Source organism: Hesperophylax consimilis, chromosome 20, assembly GCF_061612785.1.
Source record: "Hesperophylax consimilis isolate HC1 chromosome 20, BYU_Hcon_1.0, whole genome shotgun sequence".
Taxonomy (NCBI): Eukaryota; Metazoa; Arthropoda; class Insecta; order Trichoptera; family Limnephilidae; genus Hesperophylax; species Hesperophylax consimilis.
Genome location: NC_142855.1, coordinates 22,985,769 through 23,012,431, shown reverse-complemented (window position 1 = coordinate 23,012,431; position 26,663 = coordinate 22,985,769). Strand labels below are relative to the sequence as shown.

Here is a 26,663-nt window from a genome sequence, read left to right as displayed (position 1 = left end):
CAATATCAGTGTGAAATATAGTTCCCGTGTGGAAAGTAGGGAGGTGGGCGTGGCAGCTGTCGATGTCGCCCGAAACCTTCCAAATGTGCCACGAGTTTTTAATATTAATAAGTCAATAGACACGACTAATGATTATCGTAAAACCATACGTACCGATGAAAGGTTATAACATTGTTTTCCCTATATTTTCCAGTACCTACAACTTGTACAATATCACCGGATTATGAAGTTATCACCGGAGAAATGTACCATCTGAAAATCTCAGATGTTTCTAGACAAACCCCTCGGGAAGTTACTAATTCATCGTCTAGAAAAATAAAATCTGGTGCTTATCGCTAATTTTATAGTTGAAAAACGTTTTATTAAATTTTATAAACAGCTTTACATAAAATATTTTTAATGGTGAGTACTGTTTTTATTAATCTGAAATATAAATACCTTACATCCATACGGATCGCTATAATTTTTTTAATATATTATCGTTACGAATTCATCGGAATTAATTAAAACGTTATCCTCGGGCAAACCCCCGTTTATTAGACTCTTATGACTGCAAAAACAACAATATTGATGTTATTATTAGACTGAGATTATTGCAGCCCAGCGTTACGTACTGGCTCTCGGCTGATAAGTGATAAGTCTCTATGGCAGACAGGTCAAGGCGTCTTTTTCAAACCTTAACGACGTACATAGAACAAAATAACTGGTAAATACCTAGTCAATATACAAACTGTAATCTTCCACTTGATTCCGTGACCTATAAGTCCGGTATATCACTTGCTAATTATCCTCGCTTTGTTGTTATGGCGAACTTAGCACATAATCAACATACCTTTGAAATTATTTTTAAAATCAATCGACGTTTCGGCATAACAATTGTATGGATATTATCTTCAAAATTAACATATATTTTTTTGGAACTTAAAAACTTAAAGATTTAACGAGAAACTTGTTGTAAATCGGTAGAAATTGGGTATGCGGAAGGAATTTAAACCTTATCGCCAACAAAAAATTGTCCAAAGAAGCGTAGCTGGCAGTCCACAATGGAGTGCTGGTACCTACCCTGATGTATGGAAGTGAGGCATGGAACTGACAGAGGTAGGACGAAATTAGGCTGAATGAAGTAGAATTGAGATCCCTGAGGCGTTTGTGTGATTTCCCTAATGCCAATCCTAGATAGGCTCTAGCTACCCGCGGTGTACCCGGTGTTGCTCTGGTTTGTTTTTAATTGTACCTGACATCTTTGTATATTTTTAAGGTGGAACTAATATTATTCTAAAGCATTGAAAAGTTTACTTTTTATAAGTTTTTGTTTCACTTGATTGTGCCAAGTCTTTTTTGGTATTCATAATGTACACCAATTCGTTATAAAGATTAATCAAAATAGTAATTTAGCATTAAGCTTCGCCTTAACTTAAAATGCCTCTTATACTTACCGGACTGTTTGGTTATAAATATAAATATGAATATAATATGCATTTTTTTTAAATACAAACCTTCCGGAAGAAATTCTCTAAATGATAGTAAAAACTTTATCAAAATCCGTTGCGTAGTTTAGAAGAACTAAGCGCACAAACAGGCAGACACAAATAGCGACCTTATTTTATACTATTTAGAGAGATATCGTCCTTTATGAATTAATATCATCAAAATACATATTATTATGCGTAAGGACCAAGTTATTTATAGGTAAAATGATCGCAAACAAAATGTTAGTAACTCTCGGATGATCATAGGCAAATAATAAGCAAAAGATTGTTAGCAAATTATGCTATCAAATGGTAATTTAGTTTTGCGATTTTAAAAATGATTGACCGTTCGAGTTGGCATCGCATTTTAGTTCTTCCCAGGCGTCGCACGTTCAATTCCTCGGCTGGCTAAGTCCTCCATCACAACACAAGCAATAATTTCCGCTTACCGTGGTGGTAGTACGTACTGGCACGTAAAGCACGCCCGGCAAAACATGTACCTTCTTCAAGGATAGGGGATAGAGGGCTACCACACCATAATAATAATAATAATAACTTAGAAACTATAAAAAACTATAACTTAGAAAGATTAATTAGAACTACGCTAACAAAGTTTAATTGCCATCATCCAAATTCAGCTATAGAACGAGTTAATTTACCTAGAAATTTAGGAGGTAGAGGTATAGTCAAAATAACTTCTTTGAAACATAATCAGGTAGAAATGCTAAGAACTTTTTTCCATAGGAAAGCTCATAGCTCAGAAATGCACAAAATAATTTGCAAGGCAGATAGAAATATTACACCTTTAAATTTATACGATGAGAATGCCAACATTTTTATAAATCCCAACCAGGAATTATTAGATTCCTGGTCAAATAAAATTTTACACGCAAAACACTTCAATTATCTCAACCAAACGTATGTTGACAAAATTTCGTCAAACAAATGGTTGAGTATTGGAGAGTTGAGCGCAGAAATAGAAGGATTTATGCTTGCCATTCAGGATAGAGTCATTAATACTAAAAATTATAGAAAGCATATAATCAAAGATACAAATCAAATTGATGATTTGTGTAGAAAATGTTTGGCTTTTCCGGAAACTATAGAACATATTATATCGGGATGTTCTATATTAGCACCGTCCGAGTACCTATACATTTAGGCACAATCAGGTTTTAAAAATAATTCACCAAAATTTGGTAATTAAACATAACTTGATTGACTGCCGTAATGTAGTACCATATTATGAATACGAACCAAATTCATTTTTAGAAAACGAATTTTATAAAATATATTATGATAAAACTATACTAACAGACCGAGCGATTAGTCATAATAGACCCGATATAGTTTTACATGACAAAATTAAAAAAATAACTTATATCATTGATGTCGCTATTCCAAATTCCTGTAATATTCAAAAATCTGTTAGTGAAAAAATAAGAAAATACACAGATTTAGGAAATGAAATAAAAAGAATTTGGCATTCTCAGACTATAAAAATATTACCATTCGTTATTTCGGCTACTGGCATTATACCTAGCTCTCTAATTAAAAATTTAGGCGTATTAGATCTATCAAAAAAATTATATATAAAGATGCAAAAGTCGGTCATTTTGAATACATGTAGGATAACAAAAGATTTTTTAAATATTTATGTTGAGGGATCAGTAGGATTTATAGGCCCTGTTAGAAGTTCTACCGAGCCGAACCCTCTGATATGAAAATATCTGGAGACGGTGAATTATTTTCCCATTTGATCTCTGGTGATTTGACGTGTTGTTCTTGTATTGTTTTGTATTTATTTTGCTTATATAATGCACTTACATAATGTTGATTGACTAGATGATCATTTGTGGAAAAGTGAGTGGAAGGGTTAAGTTTTTCCTTTGGGGAAGACTTAACCCGGACAACTAAATCGGAAGTTTAAAATAAAATTGGATGACTTGAATAGCTCCGTTTTTGTGTAAAATCACCTCAAGGGCGCTGTACAAACTTATAATACATTTCTACAGTGATCTATGTTATTACTAACTATATATATAGATAATATACAGTACAATACTTACCTGGTAGGTCACTTGAGATTAACACTTAATTAACATTAACTAATTGTTTACTAGCGAAATTTAGATACAGGATTTAGGACATAATTGGATATAACTGTACTTTCTCTCAGGAATGGTATATTTAATTTAAAGGTAAGTTTTTAGTTTAGACCTGAATTCTGTTGGACTTGTTATGGATCTTAGTTCCGGAGGGAGTTTATTCCAAGCCTTCGGCCCAGATACTCCGAAAGCGCGATCACCAAACTTAGTATTTGGCTTGCGCTTAGGTTCCATCAGTCTGCCTACAGCTGATGATGTTGCTGATCTAAGAGTTGACTGTTTAAGAGCAGAGTGTTTTCCGGGACGCATAGTTCAGAGATGTAGGGTGGGGCCATTTCATTGATGGATTTAAACACCATCCAGCACAGTTTGTACTGGATTCTTTCAGAGCACTTGAGCCAGTGAAGGTTACGAAGGTGTTCTGAAATGTGCGAATATTTAGAAACCCCGGTTATGAGCCGTGCTGCTGCATTAAACACTGACTGATGTTTGTCAATGTGATATTTTGGAAGGCTGGCATAAATGCCGTATAACTCCCTTGATCGTACCGGGAATCGTTTCTGAGTTTACTTTTATGATGTATATTGATCATTAAATATGTACTTTATATTATTTATGCATTGTAAATGGACGTATGCCATGCAATACAGATAAACCACCTCGTCTATTGGTTTGGGGTTAGTTTGTAAATACAACTAAACAATGTTTTGAACAGCTCGGAGATTAGAAAAGTGAACCTCTGCTCGCTATTATCTCGTAATCATTAAGTATATATGTTTGTACGTCTATTTTATGTTACATGCATTAAATTTAATTAAATGCCACAACAACTAAACTCTCAGTATAGTAATTACTAAATGTATACCACAAATTGTTAAGGAAATTGCGAAGCTTAATACCAAATCACTATTTTGATTAATCTTTAAAACGAATTGGTGTACATTATGAATACCAAAAAATATGCTTTAAATAAATTGAAGGTTTTCCTATCGTTTCGCTTGAGTAGAATACAAATAAAATTATAAATTACTCAATAAAAATATAAATGTAAACTACTAAAAAAAACATTTTTTCAATATAAATGTATGAACGCGTAAAGGAAACAAATTAAAAAAATACAGTATTATAGCAAAGATTATCTGTGACAGTTTCACTTGATTATTTTTTTTGCTTTCTTATAAAATTATTTGAAAATAAATAAAAACCAGTTTTGTGCTTGAAATCTAACGTTTCTAGACTCTGTTTGACAAGCAATTGTAATGCCTATTACCTACGTTATAAGGTATACCAAAATGTGGGAATGTGGGCGGTGGTCGAAATAAGTTTGAGAACCTGTGGCTTAGACAGTAATGAACATGTTCGTGATTAGATAACTTCCATTTACGTCTGGGTATTGTAAATGTTTATCAATTATCACCAATTCGCGTTTAATGAACTTTGCAAAATCTGACATAGCAGCTATACAGAATTGTTGATAAGAATCTAAGTATTATTTATTTATTTATCAAAGATAACATTGCCAAATAATTCTGCACCAATTTAGATACTGCGTTTAGCATTACGTTAATTTTATCGCATTTTAATTAGTTTCTAAGACATTAAATATTAGATGTATAAATTGATATATTGTTTATCTTTCTTCTGCCTAATCTGGTTGTAGATTATGGACAATGCAGTCTATTTTTCGTACAATGTAAACACAATCTATTAGTTAATATTAATGAATTTCTGTCTGTCTGCCTAAGTTTCAAGGTAAAAGGTTTATCTAGATTAAAAGCGTCTCTTTCTTAATCTAAATCATTACGCTCATTATATCAGTCTCGCACTCTTTGCGAACCTCCACATATCTCTCACGATCAAGCATGGTTTTACCACGCATACGCCTCAGGGATTTCATTTCTACAGCATTCAGTCTACTTTTCATATTTCCTGCCAGTTCCTACTTATATTTAAGAGTAATTAATACAGGATATGAAAATATTTAATGTAAAACGTTTTTTAACTACAAAATAAGCAGTAAGTACCAGATTTTATTTTTCTAGACGTTGAATTAGTAACTTCCCGGGGTATCCCTCTAGAAAATTTTGTGATTTTAGTAATACGTTCATCAGAAATAATTAAAATAAGCCCAACCGAAAGATCGATTTTCTAGGTCTGCTAGGGCAAAGTCGACCGTAGATCCATCCATTAAGCTAAGCCGTGCGCTGAATATTGTTTTTACACGACTTCATCAGCTATGTGAGATTTGCCAGGGCAAATTCAACCTTGGGTCTGTCCAATACACAAGGGCCGCACGTCGTATATTTTAGTGCACGGCTTCTTCACATACGTCGTTAAGATTCTGACTTAATTTTAGGGTATTGTCTAGTCTTAACTCACTCTGCATACATACTTGATTCTTCCCAGACACTAGAGACTGTTGATCTTCTATAAGGTTAGAAAACATCACCGCATCATCAGCATACAACAGGCAACATACTTCCAAATAATGCAGTTCATCTCCGCACCCTCTTTAGAGATAGGTTAGCAATTTTTCTGTCGTTACTCTTAGTCCAATTTCTCTGCTGAACAGGGATCATCTACTCCTTAAGGTCTTGCGCTGCATATACAGCCAAGGACATCGAGGTTCCGGACATAACTGATACTTGATCATCCGAACTCATCGGTAATCGTCCACTACTTTTCCTGCCAATAGTTCCCATAAGTTTCTATAAGTAGTTCTGAGTTTGGCGTGCAACGTGTTCAAAGAATCTTAGGATGCACTGCAGGCAGACAGATGATAGATAACATATTAAATGGTGGTTGCCTGCAGTGGCTTCCACAGTTTTTAATCAGGGTAGGAAGTAGGAAAAGCAACGAATAAATTGATTAAAAAACTTACTTCCAGAGAGGCACTGCCATTTCATTCCCTTGAACTTCCTTCCGCACACATGTACATGTACATTTTTGTATAAAACACAGTCCACATTTGAATATGAAATATGCGTCATTTTGCGTACTTAGTTTCTGCTTTTGACACGTTATGGTAGGGCGATCAATGGGGCCCGCGCGGATCTGAGATTCGTATCTGGAACTATTTTTAAAAGTGCATATTGAGTTCTTGCAATAATTTTAACATCCTCAACTTCTGGCATATTATATTTTTTAAAGACGCTGTCATAATGTAGGAGAACTCGATAACGTATCCGAAAAATAAAAACTGTTTTGAAAGGCAATGAAATATGTTTTTTTTTTCATTTTATTGTCACAAATAAACATAATATTTTCGAAATATTAAAAAAATGGCTCATTTTAGATTTTTTCATCTAAACACTGAACTTAAATTACGCAATTCGCAAATTCGCGTCTGTTTGTTTGTACGCTTAGTTCTTCTAAACTACGCAACGGATATTGATATGGTTTTCACTTTCATTTAGAAAATTTCTTCCGAAAGGTTTACGTATATAATACATGCACAATATATTTATATAAAGATGTGAAAAGTCGATGTTTTGTAATCAAGTCGTAAAAATATATTTTCGGGCACTACATTGCTAACGCTGTCTAAACCTTATGAGATACATCAAAATAATGTACTACGAAATTGTATATCTTAAAAAGGCCTACAGAAAAGTACGGGAAGGTATATGTCCATCTCCTAAGGATAACCCCCAGTAACGCCGGGTAAACGTCATTTTTTTGTCGTTTTATGTAAAAATAATTTCATAAATCTTTCTTTTCATAGATGTGCACATTTTCAATCTTCTACATTTAACTTCTAGATTTGAACATAAAGTGTAATGCTTTCTCTTTCTAATACCGTTAATAAGACAGTAAGGAATACACAACCATTTCTATGATACCATTTGAGCTGTTCCGAAAAGAGAACAAATTGAATCTATGGGGAATAGCTGTTAGTTCGCAAAACCGAACAAATTAGCCTGACGGGTTAAGTTAAGGCGATGCACTACGTCGTGTAATATTTTAAATTGAGCCGCTATCAATAACAACCCTTACGAAGATGGCGATAAGGTTTAAATTCCCGCTTAACACCATCCGCCTGTTTTGATTTATGCAAGAAAAAAACATGGCCAAAAAGTGCCATTTATTTTATTTTGTGGATGTTCAGGCATAAATATTTAATTTTTTTCGATCATTTTATAAATTACTTAATTCGCCATATTATACAATTAAATCATAACCGAAAATGGGTTCGTAAGTAGGAGATTTTGAACTTTAACGCAGTTTTCATAGGCCTTGTACATTATTTTTTTCTGGGCTTATAAAAAGACTTATCTAAAAAATACTCGATTGTTTCAAAGGCCAAGATGTATTCTACTCGCAGTATTTAATTAAAGCATCTGAGATATTTCTAGGCGGCCAAATTTTCAAACCAAAAACACATGATTTTGCAGGAGGCAGTATAATGAACCCAGGTTGGACTGAGGTTTTCGTAAACACACCAGGGACCGATCTCATCTTGGTGTGATCTTCGTTATGCTTCGTCACTCCATATTTTCTGCATTAGATTAGTAATAATGAATAATAATTATAATAAACATGATATTGTCGTTAATTAGAGTTCATGTCAACAGAAGTTTAACGCTGCTATCAGAGAAATCGATAGGTTATCTGATAAAGTTGTTATTTGCTAAATTGACACGTCTTTGCCGTGTGGCGGCCCCTTCTCTGAGGTCAAAAGGTCATACTACAAATAGTAAGCAAGATTTATTGCCAGTTAGAAAGTTTACAATAGCTGCTGTGTGTAAGCAGATACTAAACCATATTGATGTAATTTATTTATTTATATACAGAATTTTCCAATAAGAGGTGTTATTTTGATATTCAATCGTAAAAGATCAATGGTTTCGTTGCTTGTGTGGCACGTAGCGTCGTCTTGTTGAAATTAAACGTTGTCCAGATCAATACCATCCAATTCCGGCCATAAAAAAATTATTAATCATCTCTCGATAGCGCAATCCATTCACCGTAACTGTTGCTCAAGCCTCATTTTCGAAAAAGTAACGTCCAATAACTCCGCCGGACCATAAACTGGACCAAACAGTCACACGTTGAGGATAGAGAGGCTTTTCAACAATAACTCTTGGGTTTTCCGAGCCCCAGATGCGACAATTTTGCTTGTTGACGAAGCCACCGAGGTGGAAATGGGCCTCATCACTCAAGATGATTTGCATTTGATTCACTCAAGTGAATTTTAATAATTTCAATGCATTGTTGAAGCGTGTATCGTTCCATTTTTATTAATGGCGTAGTTTCTAATTGTCAAATGTCAAAAAATGACAACTTCAAAAGTAACATCTACCGAAATAACGGGCTATTCAAAATAACACCTCTTATTGTAAAACCCTGTATATGGATGGCATTTCTATTTAAAGGTGTATATTGTGTATTATCTATTCAATAACAAAGTTCAGTTCTTAATTTTCGTTAAAAGATCCTCCTCACAGCATCCCTTAAAATTACAGAAATGGTGGCATCAAAGCTTCCAGCGTCTTTTCGCTTTGATATTATTTATGTACATTATAGTTGTGGTACTAGATACAGTATCTCCCCTGGCGAATGACTACCAGTCGTAAAGTTGCATCAAATGACGGCCTCTGTGGTCTAGGGGTAATGCTCTCGACTAGCAATTCAAAGGTCGCACGTTCAAATCCCTATAGTACATTTGCGGCTCGTTCACCATCAGATCACCTTTCAGAACTGAAACCTCGCTTGAAATCACTTTAGCCGTGTTTTGTGACCAGATCTGAATAGTCAGGTACTTCCTCATATCCTACCCTTCTCACTTCTTTAGCCTCACAACATACCTCGAGTGGGAATGAATGAATAAAGAGGTGTAAGGAGAATATATGAGCTCGAGGAAGACTTTGTACGATCAAGTGAATCAGATACTTGAGTCGGGCCATGTCAGGAGTATATTATGTTATGATGTATGAATGTGAATGACGCAGGGATTGTGTTAACGTGTACACGAAGAAAAAATGAGTATTGCTGATTTATTAAAAACCGGTTAAAAACGGGATAAAACTTTTAGTACATTTACCTGCATTTGTCCTGATTGTATACAATGACGAAATACGAAAATATTAATAATTTTATGAAAATTGTTTGTTTCGACGTTGGGATAACACATTCGTATTTTACTGAAAGTTTATGAGGAAACCTGTAATCCCGTTTTAAACGGATGACAAAGAATTTCTTATTAAATTAGTTTATTAGATTACGAGGTAACAGCGTAGAGAGGTTCACTTTCCTCATCTCCGAGCTGTTCAAAACATTGTTTAGTTGTATTTACACACTAACCCCAAACCAATAGACGAGGTGGTCTATCTGTATTAATATTATTATTATCATTTGTGCATAACATACGTCCATTTGCAATGCTCAAATAATATAAATTACATATTTAATGATCAATATACATTATTAAAGTAAACTCAGAAACGATTCCCGGTACGATCAAGGGAGTTATACGGCATTTATGCCAGCCTTCCAAAATATCAAATTGACAAACATCAATCAGTGTTTAATGCAGCAGCACGGCTCATAACCGGGGTTTCTAAATATTCACACATTTCAGAACACCTTCGTAACCTTCACTGGTTCAAGTGCCCTGAAAGAATCCAGTACAAACTGTGCTGGATGGTGTTTAAATCCATCAATGAAATGGCCCCACCCTACATCTCTGAACTATGCGTCCCGGAAAACACTCTGCTCTTAAACAGTCAACTCTTAGATCAGCAACATCATCAGCTGTAGGCAGACTGATGGAACCTAAGCGCAAGACAAATACTAAGTTTGGTGATCGCGCTTTCGGAGTATCTGGGCCGAAGGCTTGGAATAAACTCCCTCCTTAACTAAGATCCATAACAAGTCCAACAGAATTCAGGTCTAAACTAAAAACTTACCTTTTTAAGCTGTCATACACTTAAATTAAATATACCATTCCTAAGAAAAAGTCCAATTTTATTCAATTTTCCAATTATGTCCTAAATCCTGTATCTAAATTTTGCTAATAAACAATTAGTTAATGTTAATTAAATGTTAATCTCAAGTGACCTACCAGGTAAGTTAGGTAAGTATTGTACTGTATATTATCTCCATAAATAGTTAGTAATAACATAGATCACAGTAGAAATGTATTATTGCATTGATTTTGCACAAAAACGGCGCTATACAAGTCATCAAATTATTATTATTATTATGGTGTGGTAGCCCTCTATCCCCCATCCTTAAAGAAGGTACATGTTTTGCCGGGCGTGCTTTACGTGCCCGTACGTACTACCACGACGGTAAGCAGAAATTTTTGCTTGTGTTGTGATGGAGGACTTAGCCAGCCGAGGAGTTGAACGTGCGACACCTGGAAGGGACCAAAATGCGATGTCAACTCGAACGGTCAATCATTTTTGAAAACGCAAAACAAACCATTTGATCGCATCATTTGCTAACAATCTTTTGTTTATTATTTGCCTATGATCATCTGAGAGTTACGATCATTTCATTTTGTATACGATCATTTTATTTGCGATCATTTTACCTATAAATAACGTGGTCCCTCGCAGGTATTTTGATGATATTAATTCATAAAGGACAATATCTCTTCTCTTCTATAAATAGTATACAATAAATTCGCTATTTGTCTGTCTGTTTATGCGCTTAGTTCTTCTAAACTACGCAACGGATTTTGATAAAGTTTTCACTATCATTTAGAGAATTTCTTCCGGAGGGTTTATATTTTTAAAAAAATGCATATTATATTCATATTTATATGTATAACCTTAAACAGTCCGGTTAGTATAAGGTTAGTATATATTTTGATTAATCTTTATAACGAATTGGTGTACATTATGAAAACCAAAAAATATGCTTTAAATAAATTGGAGGTTTTCCTATCGCTTCGCTTGAGTAGAATACAAATAAAAAAATAAATTACTCAATAAAAAATATAAATGCAAACTACTACAAAAAATATTTTTTCAATAGAAATGTATGAACGCGTAAAGGAAATAACTTTTAAAAAATACAGTATTATAGCTAAGATTATCTGTGACAGTTTCACTTGATTAACTTTTTTGCTTTCTTATAAAATTATTTACAAAATAAATAAAAACCAGTTTTGTGCTTCAAATCGAACGTTTGTAGACTCCGTTTGTCAAGCGATTTTAATGCATATTACCTACAATATAAGGTATACCAAGAATTTACACATTTTTGGCTTGTATCCTCAATACATCCCTTCCGTATCGGTGCAAGACGTTGGGTCGAGACAGTTCTGCTGGAGAGGTAAAGAACTTCTCTAAATCCTGCCCGCCACACAATACACGCCAAACAGTTCTAGTCCAATAGAACCACTTAGTTTGACCAGTGGCAGAGGTTTTGGTCATCCAATGAATGATTCCCGGGGCGGCGGTACCCATATCCATCTCAGGAGATGTAAAATACGGTTCCATGATAACTCAACACAGTGACAATTTAACACACATTTAAAAACTGATATAAAGTCATTAGAAACGATGAAAAGTTTAAACCTAACCTAACCTACATAACCCAGTTAATATTTTTTTGTTTCATCACTTTCCATGACTTTATATAACTTCTTAAAGATGTGATGAATTATCATTTTGATGTTATCCGGTCACCGTAAAATACAACTTTTGAAAAATGATGAAATGCTACTTTTGTGAATATGGATGAATGTGGATGAAGCAAATAGGGTATTCATAGATAGATTTATGTAACGTCATTTCCGCTCTGTTGACCCCTGCGAAGATATGGCGTGATTTTCAATTACTTACAATTAAAAAAAATGTGTGAAAATTCACGCGAAAAAATATTAACACGTCCACTGAACAAATGTTATCTAGAAGTGCGATTTATACCGATTTGAAAGAAAAAGAAGATGTCATTAGTTTACATAACGCTATTTTCGGACAGGCCAACAATTATTTATAACTTTATGAAGTTCCCGATATTGCCCGACATTTAATCAGAGTTTTTCAAAATCAGATAAAGGCGATGCACTACGTCGTGTAATATTTTTAATTTAGCCGCTATCAATAATAATAATAATAATTTGCTAAGGCAAATTCAACCTTGGGTCTGTCCAAAACACCAGGGTGGCGTATCGCTTATTTATATGCACGGCTGCTTCACTTACGTCGTTCAGATTCTGGCTTTATTTTAAGGTATTGTCTCGTTTTAACCCCCCCTAATTTTCTTTGAGCATTCTACTGCCCCCCTGAAAGCCTCCAGCGCCCAAAAGGGGGCGTTATCGCCCACTTTGAGAAAGACCGGGTTAAGGCGATGCACTACGTCGTGTAATATTTTAAATCGAGCCGTTATCAATAACACCCCTTACGTAGATGGCGATAAGGTTTAAATTATCCGCCTGTTTTGATTTATGCAAGAAAAAAACATGGCCAAAAAGTGCCTTTTATTTTATTTTCTGGATGTTCAGGCATAAATATTTAATTTTCTTTCGATCATTTTATAAATAACTTCATTTTCCACATTATACAATAAAATCATAACTGAAAATGGGTTCGTAAGTAGGAGATTTTGAACTTTAAAGCAGTTTTCATAGGCCTTATACATTATTTTTTTCTGAGCTTATAAAAAGACTTGACTTAAAAAATACTCGATTATTTCAAAGGCCAAGATGTATTCTACTCGCAGTATTTAATTAAAGCATCTGAAACATTTCTAGGCGACCAAATTTTCGAACCAAAAACACATGATTTTGCATTGCTACGTATGGCATCGCTTTAAAAAAAAATCATGAAGATGTGTCAAAATTATTCTTGGAAGGGTTTGGAGCAGTCTGATCCGGGCGCCGACTTACCAAGGAGCCAAGGGCGCAACACGTAACACGGCGCCTTTACTAGCGCCAGGTTTATATATAGCTGTTTTAGCCGTTTGTCTCAGGGCCGGTCGTTTGGAAATGGAGATGTGGTTATTTTTTTCGAAATCTCATGAAGACGACCTTACTCCTGTTTTAAAGGTCAAGTGTGCAAAATTTCATCAATTGAAAACTGTAGATTTGTATAAAAATCAAAACCACGCCGCCGCACAGTGGGCTGAAAATCGCCTTTCATAGACACAGAGACTTGAATTTTCAAGGGTATTTTTTTGGCTTGAAATGGATTCTGCTGATCATTACTATGCTATAAAATTTCGTATGAAGCAACTGCGCCTACAAATGAAGAAGTTATCCTTATGATTCCAGAGATAGCCTCATTTTTAATGTCAGTGCAATACAAATATTTCTTAAAAAAATGATAACTCCTTCATTTGTACACGCAATTGCTTCATACGAAATTTTATAGCATTGTAATGATCAGCAGAATCCATTTCTAGCCAAAAAAAATACGCTTGAAAATTCAAGTCTCTATGTTTATGAAAGGCGATTTTCAGCCCACTGTGCGCCGTAGAATTTTATAAAAAAGTTTTTTTAAACTTATTTTCTGCTCAATAAATAATACTGAAAATATCTGATCTTTTCAGAAGTAAGGAATATTTCGAAGCAAGAACAAATTGACACGCCCAAAAGACGTTTACATCGTTATTGTGATTTGTTTTGGGGGTATTATGCCGTTTTCGCTACCTCCTTCTTTAACGAACTAAAGCATTAGTAATTAGTAAAGCATGTGAAATATAATTGATAATAATTCCCATTGAAAATTTGCTTACAATATGTTGTGGCTTACGCATAAAATTATTCTTATATATCTTCTAGCTGACTTTTATCCGGCGTTTCTGGGGGTTATTCTTATGAGATAGACATATGTCAATACAGACTTTTCTGTAGAACTTTTCAAGATGTACAATTCCGTAGTACATCATTTTGATGTATCTCATAAGGTTTAGCCAGCGTTAGTAATGTAGTGCCCGAAAATATATTTTTACGACTTGATTACAAAACATCGACTTTTCTCTACTTTTTACGAATATAATATGCATGTATTATATATGCAAACCTTCCGGAAGAAATTCTCTAAATTATAGTGAAAACCCTATCAAAATCTGTTGCGTGGTTTAGAAGAACTAAGCGCACAAACAGACAGACGCGTATAGCAAATTTATTTGTGTTTTTGTTTGTCCCCTTTAGACTAATTAATTACTGGGCTGATTTGAAATTTTCAAAGCTTGTTCTAAGGACGGGTTGTTTCGGAGAATCTGAACAATTCATCAAATTTCAACGTTCATTTTCGGGTTCTGTGAAAGACTTATTCAAGTTCTGTTTTTATATCATTGTAGGTTAGTTGCTTGACAAAACTGAAATAAAAACAGAACATGAAAAAATCTTTCACAGAACTTGAAAATGAACGTTGAAATTTGATGAATTGTTCAGATTCTCCGAAACAACCCGTCCTTAGTGTCAGAGAGTGGTTTGAATAATATAATAAGTCTGGGACTCCCGATAAAGACTTGACCACAGACATAGGAATTAATAGACGAGAAGATAATGGCGAGGGGTAAAATCAACTGTTGAAGAACGAAGGGAGTGAAGCTGACTGTGCTGATTTATTCGTCAATAAATCAATCTGACAGTAAATAGACATCTCGCATTATAATATCACCATTTAGTTCTTAAAAGTAAAATCTGCTTTTGAATGAATAGACATTTTTACATGGGAGCGCAAATTACTCGCCACGTTATGAACTAATTTGCGAAGTCCAAATTCGGCAAAAAAATTCGGTTCTCTTTTCAGAGTCGAATATTTCGTTTAAGTATTTAGTTAAGACACTTTTATAAATGTTCATAATTTACTTCCCAGCAACCAACCAGCTTTGTGTTTCGCGTCCAGACTTGTTTCTACAACTGATCCATATTATACGATGTGAATAAGCTTAAAATAAAGTAAAATAATGCTTATATATGGAATGTAATACGACGATTGGGTTTATTCTCTTTTTCACATCTATTTTTACAAGTTTTCATAGCACAAGTCAACATTTTGCCGTGTTATTTCGTAAAATGAACCGATGATGCCTCGACCATAGTTCGCACAAGAATGATGACGTCACGTTTTCAAATTTCACTTGAGGCCATACGCGAGCCCAGCCGGCTCCAATGGAACCGGTATGGGGAGTGGGGAATAATACGCTTTTAATCACTTAGGGCAGGTCTACTAATATTCATATGTCTATGCGATATATGTATTTTTTTAATACTAACATTTGGTATACAGCAGTGGATGGTGAAAGTCGGGGACAACCGAGGAAGACATGACACGATCAAGTGAAGAAAAACTTATAAATAGTAAATATCTTAAAAATAGACCCAGTTTTCAAGGACCCTGAAATTCACAACTTCAAATCTTTTCCCAAAACAATTAATAACCCTTAGCAACTCCGGGTACACATCAGCTGGTAATATATATATATATGTTATTATGGCGCTGTAGAAATATTTTCTGGCCGCCTAATTGCTTATAACCATAACGTCGGATGCGACAGCGTATAGATATGGATTATATTCAGTCTACGCGTCTTACGAAATGCGATTTTGAAAAAAAACATTTTTTTTACATGTTTTGTTCTCTATGTGATATTGTTTTACAATATTTATGATTTAATTTGTAAATAACAGTGTTAAAAAAATTAAGATTTTTTATTTATTGTATACAGGGTGTATTGGCAAGTACCCGACAAACTTTAACCAGCTATTCCTTAGCATATTTGGAGTAAAAAATTTAATGTGCACTTTGCTGTCCGGTAACGTTTTTTTTTAATAAAAAAATTACTATTCATATTTTCACCACATGTCACCACTGTTTTATCCTTTGTCAAAGTTTGAAAACCCATCTGGCAATATTTTATTCGAATTCCGTTGAATAATGCACGTGTGTACCTATATTGGCGCACTTTTACAATCACAAAGAAATGGCACGGCACCATTCGTCTCATTTTTAACTATTATTATTTAGTGTGTGCGAAAGAGCGAAGACGCTTTTTGACATACTTGCTTATAACAGCTGTTGAACACGAAACGCAATGCCAATGACAGTGATGTAGTGTGGAAAAAAAAATGTTACCGGACAGCAAAGTGCCCATAACATTTTTTACTCCAAATGTGCTAAGGAATAGCTGGTTAAAGTTTGGCGGGTTAGTGCCGATACACCCTGTATATATTTTATACACTTATGGTATTTTACAAACATGTAATAATGTGTAGTGAACAGATAATTGATTGTTCTTATTACTGAAATATGTTCTTATAGCCGTCTTGTAACTATATTCCGTGCGCTCTTAAGTGATGGTGTTTAAAAGAGAGAGTAGGAAAACAGTGTGCAATATAGTTGTGAATGAGGAATACTTGGAGCAGGTGGATGAGTTTGTGTATTTAGGAAGTATGTTCTAGAGAGATGGGAAGGCTGACAGAGATATTGAAACAAGGGGAAATGCAGGTAACTCCATTCATGGAGGACTGAACGCAGTTGGCGCTAACCCAAAAACTGTCCAAAGAAGCGAAGTTAGCAGTCCACAATGGAGTGTTGGTACCTACCCTGATTTATGGAAGTGAGTCATGGAACTGGCAGAGAAAGGATCAAAGTAGACTGAATGCTGTTGAAATGAGATCCCTGAGGCGCATGTGGGGTAAAACCATATATGATCGTGTGAGAAATGTGGAGATCTGCAAAGATTGCACGGCTGATGTAAGCGTAATGAGTAGGATCACGAAAGGGACGCTTAGTTGGTTTGAGCATGTAGAGTAAAAGGAGTTTAAGGAGAATATATGACGTATATGTGAATGGTAGTAGAAGTCGGGGACGCCCGAGGAAGACATGGCATTCAAGTGAATCAGATACTTGAGTCGGGCCATGTCAAGAGTATGTATGAGATGATGTATGAATGTGAATGAGGCAAGGACTGTGTGCCAAAACCGAGTTGTTTGACGGTCCGTCCTCTCTGCCTACCCCTGCGGTTAAACGGTAATTTATTATATCCTTCATTTAACTATATTCCGTGCAGTTCAACACATCAAAAAAATTTCTACCGATTCTTACCTTATTTCTGTAGAACACTTTTAGAAGTAAGAAGTAAAAAAATTTCAAAAAAACTTTGTTATTTTTTTAACTTTTACCATCATGTATAATCACCTTCCAAAGTTATCACACTTTACCCCCGGACATCCTGTATATGCATAAAGACAGAAGGTCAGAATACAAAGCTAAACCTACGTGTATTCTATAACAATATGCTATCAACATTTCTAATATTAATCACAAATTAGACCATAAGATATAAGCCTTAATTTGTTTACTGGTCGTTCATAACTTTCTCTTTTAAGCAGACTAATTACTTATTGAGTTAATGAAAATTACGAACCAAAAATGACTACATAAATCGCCACTTGCGCTTAGAAACAGTCTAGGCAAAGATTTACACAGTTACAAATCGTAATTGCACCTTACTTACGCCATAATTTGTCACCTCACCCCAAAATACCTGAAAAAATCCCTTGATTCTGTGCAGAAATAGATTCTATAATCCTATGTCCTCAAAAATACCATCCTCACAGCATTCACTTCCCAAATTCAAACGTGGCATCATGTCAATAATTTAAACTATTCAATGCGGACACAAACACTCACACATATATTACACACGTCACACAGACACACCTATAAACTACACAAGTCACCTGGTAATTAAGAAATAAACATACCACTTAGCAGACATTACAAGGAAACATATCATTGGTACACAACATGAAGTATCTTATTCCTGTATAATGTTTTAACTCTGTAAATCATGTACTCTTAGGAATGGTATATTTAATTTAAGGGTACGACAGCTTAAAAAAGTAAGTTTTTAGTTTAGACCTGAATTCTGTTGGACTTGTTATGCATCTTAGTTCCGGAGGGAGTTTATTCTAAGCCTTCGGCCCAGATACTCCGAAAGTGCGATCACCAAACTTAGTATTTGGCTTGCGCTTAGGTTCTATCAGTCTGCCTACAGCTGATGATGTTGCTGATCTAAGAGTTGACTGCCTCAGACCAGTGTTAATGTATAAAAAAACAACATTTTCCGCGTTTCCTCTTAGTATGTTCTCTCGTAAATTGAAAACGACTAAAATTTACGTCATAAAGCGTAAAATTTCTCACGATTTTTTTAACGCGTTTTGACTTACGCGATATTTGCCGTACCTCGCTTATCACGTCCCGCCGTATTGCGATATATACCTTGGTATAAATATCTAGAAAAGACTGGCGCCTGCTCAGTTCGCTTCGAGCCGTGGCGCTGTACGTAACATAACACGCTCCTAGCGCTGTTACCGGCCAACTTTTCACACTACTGTATTATAATTTATTCTAATCGTACCATCTGCACCTAGCAACACGCAAGTTATTCGCTAAAATTACTACAAAACCGGCTAAATTAAAACGAAAAGAAAAAAAGTGATTGCCGAGTCAAAGAAAATAACATAAAAACTAGTGGTTTTTACAGTGCTAAATATAAAGTCATGAATTTATTTTAATTCTGTTTAAAATTCATTATTTTATTGACTCTCGCCATATTTCTGTCTTTTTTGCAAATGTGACATACCTATAAATAAAGTGTATTTTATCTGTCAATACTGTGGTATTATTGTCAAATAGTGTACTGCAATAGTTGAATTGTTGCGATTTTTATAAAAACAGTGTCAAAATCGTGATTTTGTAATCTAGTGTCATATTTATTGTGGATTTCGCTGTAAAATTGTTGCGATTTCTTTAAAAATTGTGTCAAAATCACTGTGGAAGTGTCATTTTCACTGTATTTTGTTCAAATCGTGAATATTCCTCACATATTTGAAACAAGTGTGTCATATATTATTCGATTAAATGTGAATCGATGTGTGCATCATATTTATTACCTGTTCACGTGTTAATTACTGGAAAAAAGGAGTGAATCATTTTGCCACTGGTTAGTATTTTATTTAATTACTATTTTGATAAGCTTGTCGAATTCCGCATAATACGAAAAAAACTGATAAATAGCACTTGGTTTCAATGTAATTACTACAACTATATGTCAGGGGTGTAAAATAAATGCGAGCAATTATAGACTATCAAATGCATCATGAATCGAACATTGCTTGAAATGGGTTGAGGTAATTTGGTGACCAAATCAATCTAATCTGATTCAGCTTCATAACATACCCCAATAATTGGGGATGAATAAAAGTCTCACTGGCTCCAGACGGGCTTCGTGGTCAAGGGGTAAGTGTCTCGACTTGAAAACCGAAGGTTTTGAGTTTGTATTATTCACAATTTATGGGTTATTTTTAGGAGATAGACATATACCATAGTGGACTTTTCTGTAGGCCTTTTTAAGATAAACAATTTCGTAGTACATTATTTTGATGTAACTTATAAGGTTTAGCCAGAGTTAGCAATGTAAATGCACGAAAATATTTTTTGCGACTTGATTATAAAATATGGACTTTTCTCTACTTTCTATAAATATAATATGCATGTTTTATATATGTAAACGTTCCGCAAGAAATTCTCTAAATGATAGTGAAAACCTTATCAAAATCCGTTGCGTAGTTTAGAAGAACTAAGCGCACAAACAGATAGACTCCGATAGCGACTTTATTATTTTATTTTATACGGTGTAAAACCACCATTCAGAATTACATGACCACATCTGAATAGCCAGGTAATCACCCACTTTCCTCCTCCCAATCTCCTTCCCCTCTCCATTAACATCGGCCTCACAATGTACTCCAATATTGGCAATATCATAGTCCAACACTAGACAGTTGGGAGCAAAAAAAAAAAACGTTTTTCAAAAAAATCCCTATTTTGATTAATCTTTATAACGAATTGGAGTACATTATGAATACCAAAAAATATGCTTTAGATAAATTGAAGGTTTTCCTATCGTTTCGCTTGAGTAGAATACAAATAAAAAATTTAATTACTCAATAAAAAATATAAATGTAAAGTACTGAAAAAAAATTTTTTTCAATATAAATCTATGAACGCGTAAAGGAAACAAATTAAAAAAATACAGTATTATAGCTGAGATTATCTGTGACAGTTTCACTTGATTAACTTTTTTGCTTTGTTATAAAATTATTTACAAAATAAATAAAAACCAGTTTTGTTCTTGAAATCGAATGTTTCTAGACTCCATTTGTCAAGCGATTTTAATGCCTATTATCTACAATATAAGGTATACCAAGAATATACACATTTTTGGCTTGTAGCTTCCTCTTGAGGATGATTTCCTGCTTGTAGCATCAGTTTCGGGACACCATGTATAATGAGACGCGGAAGGAAGCATACAAAAAGGTTTTAATTTATTAAAATCAGTATCTACACCGCCTGTTTTTTACATAATGTTTTGAAAGTCACCGTTCCAAGTACGGAATTCCCCTCCCACTAAAAACAACCAATTTTATTTTTAATCTCTATAAAGCCTTTACTTGCGCGTTACATTGCTTACTCATTGTTCGGGAATGTCGCTGCGAGACGAAAATATTTGGGAAGGGAAGGGGACGAACGAAAGGCTTTTAAATGTAAACATTGGTGAAAGATCTCCATTCATACGTTGTTTGAAATGGCTTTAGCTATGTTTCGTGACTAGATTGAATAACCAGGTGCTTTCCCTCTTGCGTCAAGAATCACAACTGCTCTCAGAGGTGTGGAGCCAATGAGACTATGGCATCCCATATTGGTGTGTGTTGTGAGGAAGTAGTGGGGAGAGGAAAGAGATGAGAAAGAGGAAGTTGGATAATCAGATCTGTTCACCAAACATGGCTAAAGCTATTTCAAGCCACGTTTTGATCTTTTTGTAATTATATTTTATTTTAAATGAATAAATTCTAATATAACACAAATAAATAGTAATATAACACAAATAAATTGGAATATACCACAAATAAATTGTAATATCACACAAATAATTTCTGATATAACACAAATAAATTGTAATATCACACAAATAATTTCTGATCTAACACCAATAAATTGTAATATATCACAAATAAATTCTAATATATCACAAATAAATTTTAAATATTTGAACATTTGAACAATTAATCAAATTTTCTATGTTGAAATACAAGTTCTGTAAAAGTCCCATTAAAGTTCTGTTTTTATCCAAGTACCTAATGCGTAACACCAGCACATGATGAAATAATAACGAAACTTGTATTTAAAAATGAATTATCAAGTTTTGCAAATTTTCTAATCAAGTTCTGTTAATATATTATTATTGGCCAGTCCTTATCAAATATGTACGATAACAGAACTTGAATAGAACCCTTAAAGTAACTTTGAAATTTGAGGGATTGATCAAATTCTGTGAAACATAGTTTTCATAATGTTTTTAAGATCTCGAAAAAATCATTTTACAATAAATAAGGAATTCCGTAATGTAATGTTATAATTCTCTTTAAATATTATCGTATCCATTATATGACTGTATTACAGTTAAAACTTATCGTTATCTCAGTGTAAAGTAGGTTATCTGATATATATAAAATCTGTTTGGCATTTTGTCGCAATTTATATAGAAAAATTATTTAGTAATGAAAAAAATTGCGAAGCCCGCATCAATTAAAAAATACACGTTTTTCAGGAATAAAGATTTTTAATTAGTGACAACTTGCAACTAAGGACGGGTTGTTTAGGAGAATTTGAACAATTATTCTAATTTCAACGTTAATTTGCGAGGTCTCTGAATGTCCTATTCAAGTTCTGTTATTATATCATTATAGGCCAGTTACTTGACAGAATTGAAATAATAACAGAACTTTAATAGAACCTTCACGAAACTTGAAAATTTACTTTTAAATAAACAATTCATCAAATTTCAAAGTTGATTTTCTAGTTATGTGAAGGTTCTAGTCAAGTTCTTGTACTATTTCAGTTTTGTGAAACAAATGACCAATAATGATATAATAACAGAACTTGAATAAAACCTTCACAGAACTTGAAAATCAACTTCTAAATTTGATAAATAGTTCAAATTCTCCGTAACTACTCGTCCTATTATAACCTACAATGTAATGTATACCAAGAATATACACATTTTTGGCTTGTATCTTCCTCAATGCTATATCACTATTTTAACGAATTGGTGTACATTGTAAATACCAAAAAATATGCTTTAGATAAATTGAAGATTTTCCTATCGTTTCGGTTGAGTAGAATGCAAATTAAATAATAAATTACTCAATAAAAAATATAAATGTAAACTACTAAAAAATATTTTTTTCAATAGAAATGTATGAACGCGTAAAAGAAACAACTTTTTTATATACAGTATTATATCTAAGATTATCTGTGACAGTTTCACTTGATTAACTTTTTTTGCTTTCTTATAAAATTATTTACAAAATAAATAAAAACCAGTTTTTTGCTTGAAATCGAACGTTTCTAGACTCCGTTTGTCAAGCGATTTTAATGCCTATTACCTACGATATAAGGTATACCAAGAATATACACAGTTTTGGCTTGTAGCTTCCCCTTAATTGTTGTGGTTTTTTTTAAATATTAATATTTGTATTTTCATATCCCCCTTTCAAACCATCTTCCTCTTCTTTTTGAATACTTACGGCGGATCTTATAACTAACTAACAAAAAAGAGACTTACAACTGACGTACATTACATTATATTAATTTATAAATATGTGTAATTATTGCGCGTACAGTTTTCATTTTGTAGCTTTCCTTACCTATGACAGTCGATGATCAAAAATACTAAATTCGGCCGTGGGTCTGTCTGTCTGTGTGTAACTGTAGTTCAATGAAATTGGAATTGCTTTTGTGTCATTTCAAAACTGGAACTGATTTGTCAGGACTTCAGACAAGCACCTACCTATAGTAATATAATTTTTTTTTACAGAAAATTATTTAAATTCTATATTTGAATTGTGTTATTTATTTTCGTTGATTTTGAGATAGAAACTAACCCATTTCCCGACATGCGATCGAGCTGGAACTCGGCAGATAGACTCGCTGTCGATGGCAATCAACATTTGTTGGCAAACGCGCATTTCTTTGAAATCGGATGACACTGCTACAGTTGATACAGCGCCCTTGAGGTGATTTTGCACAAAAACGGCGCTATACAAGTCATCCAATTATTATTATTATTTATTATTGATACACGAAATAAATGTCAGTCCTACCGTTCCTTCTTCTCGATAGGCATTTGGCGAAGTTGTTAGTGCGATTGACTGCAGTCTTTGGGAAGGAGGGTACAATCATCAAACCTGAATTATATTGGGAAACTGCCATATTTTGAAATAAGGTAATTATTTCCGTTTTGCAATATAATCCGAATAAATTGAATATTTCTGAACGTCCGAAAATTAAAAACTGCTTTCGAATGGTGATAAAATACGCTTTCAAATTTTGATAATATAAATATAAATATAATGTTTGATATACATATTAAAAATTAAAATGCATACTTAAATTTTTTTTTAAAATGGTTCACCTTACAATTTTTGTAACTAAAATTACTGATAACCTAAAAATATATTTAAAACACACGAATTTTAGTACAAAAATGTATTACAAACGTTACTGTCACTTCATTTTTTTGACCTTTCATATAAAAATAATGATTAAAAAATTCACGAAGTTTCACATATATTTTTCAAATTGCGTTCGTAATCTTTGGTTTCATAATGGTGCACATGTCAATTCTTATGTGGTTAACGTCTAGATTTGAATATAAAGCGTGGTGTTTTCTCTTTCTAACACCTTTTAGATCATATTTCTATTTATTTTATTGCAAAGCAGAAATAACCTCACCTTCTGACTGAATAGGACAGAGGAATAAATAAATTAGCAACATTAATTTTTCTATGTGTGAGAAGGATGGCTTCATATGTCCATCAAGCTTCTGTTGTCAATTTCTTTTTATTTTAATATAAAGCATGGTGTTTTCTCTTTCTAAAACCGTTTAGATCATATTTCTAACCACGATACTAAGGAAGATACAACGATTTCTATCAGACCATATGAATTGTTCCCAAAAGCGAACAAGTTAACCTATCAGAACAAGTTAGCTATTACCGAATGGAAGGTGGATCGTGGCACTCTACGGGTTAAAAACACGCTTTGGTCACATGGTCAAAACATTTTCACCGTCTTCTCGTTACGAAACTATTTTTTGTAACGTATAACCTTGCTTTTGATATATTATAGCTAACACACTATTGCTTTGTAAATATAACTTACGGCCATGACTCTACTAAATGGACGTTATAACATTCGTTCCTCCCACAAGAGAATAATGATTCACTTGTCTAATTTAATAACCTCAAAATTCGTCCTTATTAGAGGTCAAATAATCTGTCTAAAAATATCATTTCTACTTCCTGACTGAACAATATAAATGTATTATCTTTGTCCGATACAACAAATGTAACAGATTTTTTTTAAATCCCAAACAAATCCTTGGAGATACCATATTTGGCGTCCAGTTTTGCAACATTTTTATTAAATACATCTATTTAATTTGGGAGGCGGGTACAGGTACCGCCGCCCCGAGAACCATTTATTGGATAACCAACACCCTTGCATAGGTCACCAGAAGTGGTTCGCTACGTTTAGTGACTTAGCAGGGGTGACCGGGTTCATGGTGTGAGGTTTGTTTTGGCGGCGGATCCGATCGGGAGTCTGGTTGAGGGAGACCTTTTGACCTCTCCAGCCGGACTCTCTCTCGACCAACGCCTTGCACCGCAAAGGATTCATACGTCCGTCATTCCTGGACACATTGACCCCCTGATTCCTTCTCCTTCATTTGCATAAAACGACCCTCCGCACAGCATCCTCAAAAATGACACAGGCCCTAACGGAATATTTTATTTCGTGGCCTCCTGTGTGGAGATAATTTTAAAAAAATTGAATTTTACTTTCGTTGATTTTGGTGATGAATGAATGCAAATCTTGCAAGTGGAAATTAACCATATTCCCGACATCCGATCGAGCTGAAACTCGCTACATAGACTCGTTTACGATGTCAGTGTATTCTATCAACTTTTGGTGAAAATCATGCATACTCACGTGGAGATATACGCATTTCTCTGAAATCTGATGACAAATTCATTCAAAGGTCAAAAATCGTAAAGCTGGCGCTTGGGCTCCTTTGGCGCTCGGCGCTTCGTACGTTTCATAATTAAATTTGTGAAATATACCCAATGGCGTTATCTACCCACGAGCTATGATAATCCAATATGGCAACAGATTTTCGTCAAATCTCACCGTTATAAGTTTATCACCTCTATTTCAATGATTTCTCCTACATTTAATCTTAATATGTATACCAAACATTATTTTTTAATGGGAAACCGCGAAGAGTCCCAACAGTTTGAAGCTAGACAGACTATTGCATCCCAATTGTAGTATGTTGTGAGGCTAAAGGTAGTAGATGGGAGAGAGGAAGATGGGAAAGTACCTGCCTCTTTATATCTGCTCACCAAACACTGCTAAATCACGAATGGTGGTCTTGACCAGTTCGATACTGAAAGTATCTTACTACGTTACTCCCAATATGTATTCCAAACGTTTTTTTACATCTCCGTAACTTTCAATTTTCTTTGAAATCAGTATAATAGATCACTTTAGTTAAATATTGCATTAGAATTCGTTATATTGTCTATATCAACAAATGTAACGTTTTAACTTCCATTATGTATGCCAAACCTTTTCTACATCTCCGTAAAACCTCACCATGCACGTAGGCAGTTCATAAGTAGTTGTAGTTGGCAGTCGGTAGAGAGGTACCAGGTCCAGATGCAGCTGTAACCAAATCTGGTTTGATCTCGCCGGTATTCGAACCGGTCCGCCATACAAATACATACCGGCGGCAGCGTACCACAAGGCACAGAGAACGGGCCTACATTAACCTCCCGGCTGTGGATTCTAGAATGTAAAATGTTATAATCCAAAACGTTTTATAGCATACGTTAAATTCATTCACGTGCATTGAGGGAATCTCATTTATCACACAAGAATAAGATACTTGACGAACTAACAACATTTTTTTCTTAAATTGTTGTATACTATAAGATTCATACGTTTAAAATAAATTGAAATGAAACATTACTATTGCATTAGTATTTTTTTTA

The 26,663-nt window shown here is 34.1% G+C and overlaps 1 protein-coding gene across 2 annotated transcripts in view; it reads left to right on the top strand.

Moving 5' to 3' along the window:
- Gbs-70E (Glycogen binding subunit 70E) overlaps positions 1-26,663 on the top strand; it is a 42,387-nt gene that overhangs the window by 1,479 nt on the left and 14,245 nt on the right. Inside the window, exon 1 of one of the 2 annotated variants that reach the window (XM_089643674.1) lies at positions 18,835-19,489. The exons of the other annotated variant lie outside the window; for it this stretch is intronic. The gene's annotated coding sequence lies outside the window, so the exon portion shown is untranslated. Of the gene's footprint in view, positions 1-18,834; positions 19,490-26,663 lie in introns of those variants that run through there. 2 annotated transcript variants of the gene reach the window in all.